This window comes from Mandrillus leucophaeus, unplaced genomic scaffold, assembly GCF_000951045.1.
Source record: "Mandrillus leucophaeus isolate KB7577 unplaced genomic scaffold, Mleu.le_1.0 Scaffold1135, whole genome shotgun sequence".
NCBI lineage: Eukaryota > Metazoa > Chordata > Mammalia > Primates > Cercopithecidae > Mandrillus > Mandrillus leucophaeus.
This window is the reverse complement of record NW_012099599.1, coordinates 1,130,110-1,137,305: the sequence shown is the minus strand read 5'-3', so window position 1 is coordinate 1,137,305 and position 7,196 is coordinate 1,130,110. Positions and strand designations below refer to the sequence as shown.

The following is a 7,196-nucleotide window of genomic DNA, read 5'->3' as shown; positions in this document are numbered from 1 at the left end:
ACTCAGCTCCTGGGGCAGGGCGAGGAATGGAAGGTGGAGCACGTGGGATACAGGTTATGGGCAGAGCTCCTGGCCTGAACGATGTCTCCTGATCTATCAATAGGCTTGCAAGATCAATACTGGGATGACGATGAGCAGAATGGTCATGAGGATGCCCAAAATCAGGGCCCAGATGTTCAGGCACTTAGCGGTGGAAGCATAGGCCTAGGACCCAGTCAAGTCACCAGCCATCTTCCTGTCCCTAGACTTCACAGAGTAGGAGAATGCTATGAAGCCCAGGCAGCAGGGGTTCATGAAGAGCATGAAGAGCATGAAGAGGGTGTTGAACAGGGACCAGATGACATGATCAGGCACGGAGGTCTCGCTGCAGATGTGGATCACGGTGGACGTCGGGGGAGCAGTGTTGTGGGGCACCCTCAGCACAGCCACCTCGTGCTTCTCCTCGAGCATCTCATAGTTGGGTGGCTGGCCACTGTTGATAGGAGAGAAGAAGGTTTGGACTGTATGGTTCATGGTGTCCTGCAAAGGCCAGCAGTGTTCGGGTTAGTGGGATGGTTCTCAGTCAGGTCAGCTGCATTGTTTCCCTTTCCTTCTGTGCCTGGGAGGTTCCCTGTCACTTTCCTGCTAAGTTTCAGTGTTCTCTCTTAGACACCCTAAGCCCCTATTCAGTGTGTGGTTTATCTACTGGCTGTTTCAGTCCTTTATGGAGGCAGCTAGTACTGGGTGCCTCTAGTAGTTATCTTGACCCTTCATGTTTAAAGACCCTTTTGTTCTTAGCACATTAAACACCTGTTGAGTTGTATCACATTCTAAAATGGTCAGTTAACTAAGTACATTTGGAAAGAGAAAGGAAAAAGCATTTTCACAGATTTTCATTTGCTGGAGGCTGATGGACATGATCCTATTGACTCATGGATTACGCCATCCCCACCCTGCTTTGTTTATGTAAATATGTTTCTTTAGGGAGGGGACCTGGGGGCAGTGAACAGAGCTCCCTCTTCTTTGACTCTTGTTAGTATCTAGAGCCACTTTCTGATTCAAGTTTCTCCAAAAACAGAAATTAATTCCTCTCATTCAAAATTACATAACTTTCTTAAATTCACTTTCTCTCTCAGAAACACTCAGAAGTGTTTATCTCAGCTGTGTCTTATGTGGTTAGAAAAAAAATGTGCACCCGATATGCCCGTAGAAAAATATTCAATAACAAAGGAAGTATTTTCTCTTTCTCTGCATATGAATTTGATTCTCTGAGCATGGCCCTCAGGAGCAAAATGAGTTTGGTGAATTGGAGTCACTGAGTGTAAGAGCCTGGGTTGCTCAAGTTTGACTCACCAATGTCTCGATGACCCTGTCATCCTTATTTATGCACATCCTTATTTATGCCTTCCACATTTTTTTGGAGTCTCCAAAATATGCTTTGCATTGCTGTGATGGCTGTCATCTTTGGAAAACGATGAATATTTTACAAATAGAAGTAGTCCTATTTCTGTCATTGGACTATACCTACTTCTGTGACACATCCCTGCTTCTGTATTAAATCTAAATCTCAAAAAATAACTTAGAGACTTAGGCTATCCCATCAAAATCAAAACACAGAAGAAAAATTCTAGAACAGAATATCATGGTTACTGAAATGTTTCTTGCTGGTTTTCTGAAGAAAAGCTTTAGTAATTCTTTTATTGTTAAGACTAACTTAACCGTACAATTCTGACTGCTCCCTTATTTCCTAGGGATGATTTAACTTCACCCTTCCATTTCTGAAGCCTGTGGGATTTTCTAAAATTTAGTGCAAACAATCAGTCAAAGAAAGAAGCATTCAACCAAAAGAGAAAACACCAAGGATCCGCTTTCACGGTAATGTTGCTCAAAGGGATATAAAGTGAAACTTAGACTAAAATCGCTCATCTTTATTCAGATTGAAAAAGACAGGTTTTAAATCTTCCAAATTCAATGTGTTACAGAAAGACTGTGAGTTTGCAAGTCAGCAAATGTGTATCCTCTCAGTTATTTAGCTGTCTGAACTTCAACAAGAGATTCAAACTTTTTGGGCCTCAGTTTCTTTTTTTTTTTTTTTTGTAAAAGAGGAAAATTAATGCTTGCTTCATTTGGTTCATATAAGGAATGAATAAGAGCTAATATTTAGCCCCTGTACCAGTTATCTATCACTAAGTAACAAACACCCCAACATCATTTCTCACAAATCTCTGGGATGGCTGGTGGTCTCACACAGGCTTGCTCTTGTGGTTGTATTCATCTGGTGGGTCAGCTGGAGCTGGAGACTCTGTGTTGACATCGCCCATGTGTCTGAGGCCCTGATGCGAATGGCTGGAAGTCTGGGACCTCTCTCTTCACATGGTTCCTCATCATTCAGTAGATTAGCCCACCTTTATATGGCATTTAAGTTCCAAGAAAGTGAAGGCAGAGGCTTCAAGGCATCTTGAGGCTTAGACTCAAGAGCTCCCAAAACACCACATCAGCCACATTCTACTGGTTAAAGCAAGTTAGAATGCTAACTAAGATTCAAGGTGGAGAAATAATATCTACCACTCAATGGGAAGTGCTCTGGTCTCAGTGTTTGTGTCCCATCAAACAGATATGTTGAAATATTAACCCCCAAGGTAATGGCATTAGATTGTAGAGACTTGAGAGGATTATTAATTCTTGAAGATCGTGCCCTCATTGAGATTAGTGCCTTATAAAAGAGACTCCAGAGAGTGAATTCACCCCTCCCAAAATATGAGGACATACCCTAAAGGTACCATCTATGAACCAGGAAGTAGGACTTTGTCAAACACTGAATCTGCTGGCACCTTGGTCTTGGACTTCCCAGTCTCCAGAACTGTGAGAAAAACATTTTCATTGTTTATAATGATATTACGATGTTTCGTTATAGCAGCCCAACCAAAACAGGAAGAATGGCAGTATTATATTGCAAATAAGCGTGTATATAGAGAATGTTATTCATTAAGGCCGTTATTATAATACACTCCCACTTGTATTATTGTCTGTGGGCCCTGTTTTCAAATTCTGTAAAGTTAAGGAGAATCTTTTATAATTCTATTGATTGGAAACTATGGTAAATTATTACAGGAATGGCACCCAGTGAATCACATACCTTTTCATATTCATGCCTTTATGTATTCCCCTTCAGAGTCGACATTGGACTTGGCCATGTGAATTGTTTTGGCCAATGGAACACCAGCAAATGTAACACAAATAGAAGCTTCAGAAGGTCTTGTACATTGGGGCTTGTTCTCTTGAACACTTCGAAACTGCAATGCCATAAAAAACCTAGGATGAAAAATGACTGTAGAAAGAAGAGTGCAGCTGGGCATAGGTTGCAGAAGTTCTACCAGCCAGATATAGCTATACGAGTGAGCCCAGGTAAAACCAGCAGAAAGGACACCCAGTCAACCCACAGAATCGTACCTAAATGGCACTTGTTTTAAGCCACTGAGCTTTGAGGTACACAGCAATATATAACTGAAATACAAGCTAAAAATGTTCTAGCCAAAGGGTAGCCTGTAACAACTGCCAAATACTAGCTTCACTACAAAATCACTGAGTCATTTCATGGTTTTAGACATAACATAGCAATAATATAATTAAGTGATCTTTAAAATAACTTTTAACTATAGAATTCTTTTTAAAAACAACTTCTTATCAGATATTTAAAACAAAGAGGCCTCTTATTAGAATAAATTCATTTTATTGGTTCAAATTTATGGCATTTTGCTTATAAAGCCAATTAATGAAAACACAATTCCTTTTTCTTTCATACAAAAATATAAATCCAGGCTCATAAATGGCAGTGAAAGACTTCTTGCAGTTTTAGCTTACAATTAGTCGATGTTTTCTTTTAGCAATATGGCATAAAGAAAATCCTCATTCAAGACAGACAAGTACTTATAAGTGTTAGGGTCATTTCAGCACTTGCCTTGGAGTCTCAGGATATTGAATGGTCAGGAGAAGCATTATAACTTACTCCTACTTGGAAAAATATGAACCCATCAGTCCAAGTAAATACATTGATTGAAGTCCTCTGATGAGTTTATATTTTAAATATATTACATTTAAAGATTACCATCTTTAAAAAGTTTAAAATCTATGTAAAAACTTAAATTCAAATTGAATGTTTGTAGAGCCCTTGAAGAACCTTGATGGCACTCTGTCATTCTTGGCAATTTATTTTGCAAATTACTATAACACTTGGAAACTGGTTTTGCATTGTCGTTGATTTTGTTCAAAACTGAGGAAAGTGGATTGGGCATTTTAAAATAATGATTTCTCCCATGTTTCAAGTGTCAGTGCATTCTCAAAACCATTTGCTGGACTCTTTAAAGAACATTCCTGTTGGTTTCATTTTTTATTTCTCAAGAATTTTTGTTAAAAATCAACAACAAAAACAAGAAAAACAAAAACAAAAACCCAGGGAAAGGAACTGCCTTGCAAAAGAAATGTCACAATTAAAACTGAATGGTATTTGTCAGCTCATTTGTGTGACCTGGCAGTCTACTTGAGACTTCAGCAGGGGGTCTGCACTTCTTCATTAGTTCAGCCAGCAAGAACATGCTCTCTCGAAAGCTTTGGTTTGCCTTCACCACTGCTTTTGCCAGGGCTGACAGTTTAGCAACAGAAAGCTGTGTGCTCTTCATCTAATTTTAATGAAGCTTTTCCTTTCAAAAGGAAAACCTGACAACAAAGAAGTCTTCAAGGAAGCCAAGTAATTCAACCACCTGACTAAATTTCTAGAAGAAAACAGAGGGTTCCGTTAAGGGTGTGGAATAATCAAAGCAGCCATTGCTTTGCTCCTGCAGTACAAGTCCCAGTAGCACAATGGAAATAACTGAATTGTTGGGCATTTCAAGACCCATCAGTAGTGAGACATATCACAAATATGTGGAAGAAATTTACATCTACAATATAGGAAAACTGGGATTTTAAAATTACTTCTGCCCAGGTAGAGGGGGAGTAGAAGAAAAGGCAGAATGGAAAATGTCAGGGATTCCTTCCTTCCTTCATTCATTCATTTATTCTATTAATATCTACTGAGCTACTATTGATGTGTAATCACCAGGCTTAGCACCCAGGATACAGCAATATATGACACAGACACAGTTTCCAGCCCTCTGGGGAGTTATACCTACAAAAGGACAAACAGTGGAAAAAGCAAGAGGAAGACATTCAGAGGAAAATTTTTGGAACTCTGAGGCCCATTCTGGATGATATATGGACTCTGACTGTTTGGAACACATTTGTAATTTCTGTTTAATTCTTACTCACATCTACTGTATATCAAAGGTCAAATAGAAGTTCTAAGGTGAGGTAAGGATGTCACTGAGGTACAGTTCTTTGACCTTCTGGTAAGGTGCCCCCACAGGTGAATTCATGGATATTCAGATATGATTTGCAGGCTAAGAACTCCAAATTGTTAACACCTTGAGAAGAGAAACTGTCCATAAGGAGAGAAACTTCTTACCAAGATCACAGGAGTAATGTGTAAACCAGAATGGCAATTAATTAATTAATTTACATGGAAACACAACTGTTAGACAAATCAGCTCAAATAATATATTATCTTGCAGCAGATAGAACTACATGAGAAACCAGACTACGATGAGAAAAATTATAGGTAGCATTCTCCACTAAGACAACATGAGATCAACTTTCGTACTACAAAGACAGTCTTACTTATGAGATTGTATAGTAGTTCTTTTTTGTTTGTTTGTTCTCCACCACCCATGGCATCTTTGTTTATATTTTTATTTTTTATTTTTTTATTATACTTAAAGTTCTGGGATACACATGCAGATATGCAGGTTTGTTACATAGGTATACATGTGCCATGGTGGTTTGCTGCACCCATCAACCCATCATCTACATTAGGTATTTCTCCTAATGCTATCCCTCCCCTAGCCCCCCACTCCCCAACAGGCCCCAGTGTCTGATGTTCCCCTCCCTGTGTCCATGTGTTCTCATTGTTCACCTCCCACTTATGAGTGAGAACATGGAGTGTTTGGTTTTCTGTTCTTGTGTTAGTTTGCTGAGAATGATGGTTTCCAGCTTCATCCATGTCCCTCAAAGGACACGAACTCATCCTTTTTTTACAGCTGCATAGTATTCCATGGTATACATGTGCCACATTTTCTTTATCCAGTCTATCATTGATGGGCATTTTAGTTGGTTCCAAGCCTTTGCTATTGTGAACAGTGCTGCAATAAACATACATGTGCATGTGTTTTTATAGTAGAATGTTTTATAATCCTTTGGGTATATACCCAGTAATGAGATCACTGGGTCAAATGGTATTTCTACTTCTAGATCCTTGAGGAATCACCACACTGTCTTCCACAATGGTTGAGCTAATTTACACTCCCACCAACAGTGTAAAAGCATTCCTATTTCTCCATATCCTCTCCAGCATCTGTTGTTTCCTGACTTTTTAATGATCACCATTCTAACTGGTATGAGATGGTATCTCATTGTGGTTTTGATTTGCATTTCTCTAATGACCAGTGATGATGAACTTTTTTTCATATGTTTCTTGGTCACATAAATGTCTTCTTTTGAGAAATGTCTGTTCATACCCTTTGCCCACTTTTTGATGGGGCTGTTCGTTTTTTTCTTGTAAATTTGTTTAAGTTCTTTGTAGATTCTGGATATTAGTCCTTCGTCACATGGATAGATTGCAAACATTTTCTCCCATTCTACAGGTTGCCTGTTCACTCTGGTGATGTTTCTTTTGCTGTGCAAAAGCTCTGTAGTTTAATTAGATCTCATTTGTCAGTTTTGGTTTTTGTTGTCATTGCTTTTGGTGTTTTAGTCATGAAGTCTTTGTCCATGCCTATATCCTTAATGGTGTTGCCTAGGTTTTCTTCTAGGGTTTTTATGGTTTTAGGTCTTATGTTTAAGTCTTTAATCCATCTTTCTTGAGTTAATTTTTATATAAGATGTAAGGAAGGGGTCCAGTTTCAGTTTTCTGCATATGGCTAGCCAGTTTTCCCAATTGTATGGTAGCTCTTGATTTTGGGTCTCCAATGCTTGTGCTATCAGCCCACCTCCTATTTGGTGACCGAAAACACTCCTGTTACCATAAACGTAGGAATAGCCATGCTTAGCTAATCAAGGCAGTCCCTGATGGGGTGAGTGGTGGGCAATGAGATTGTGGAGCGCCTGGCTGTGACCCCTGTAGGATA

General features: G+C 39.2%; 1 pseudogene; it reads right to left on the bottom strand.

The window, feature by feature from the left end:
• Positions 1 to 17: 17 nt before the first annotated feature.
• On the bottom strand, positions 18 to 513 carry LOC105550979 (annotated as a pseudogene).
• Between the last annotated feature and the right edge of the window lie 6,683 nt (positions 514 to 7,196).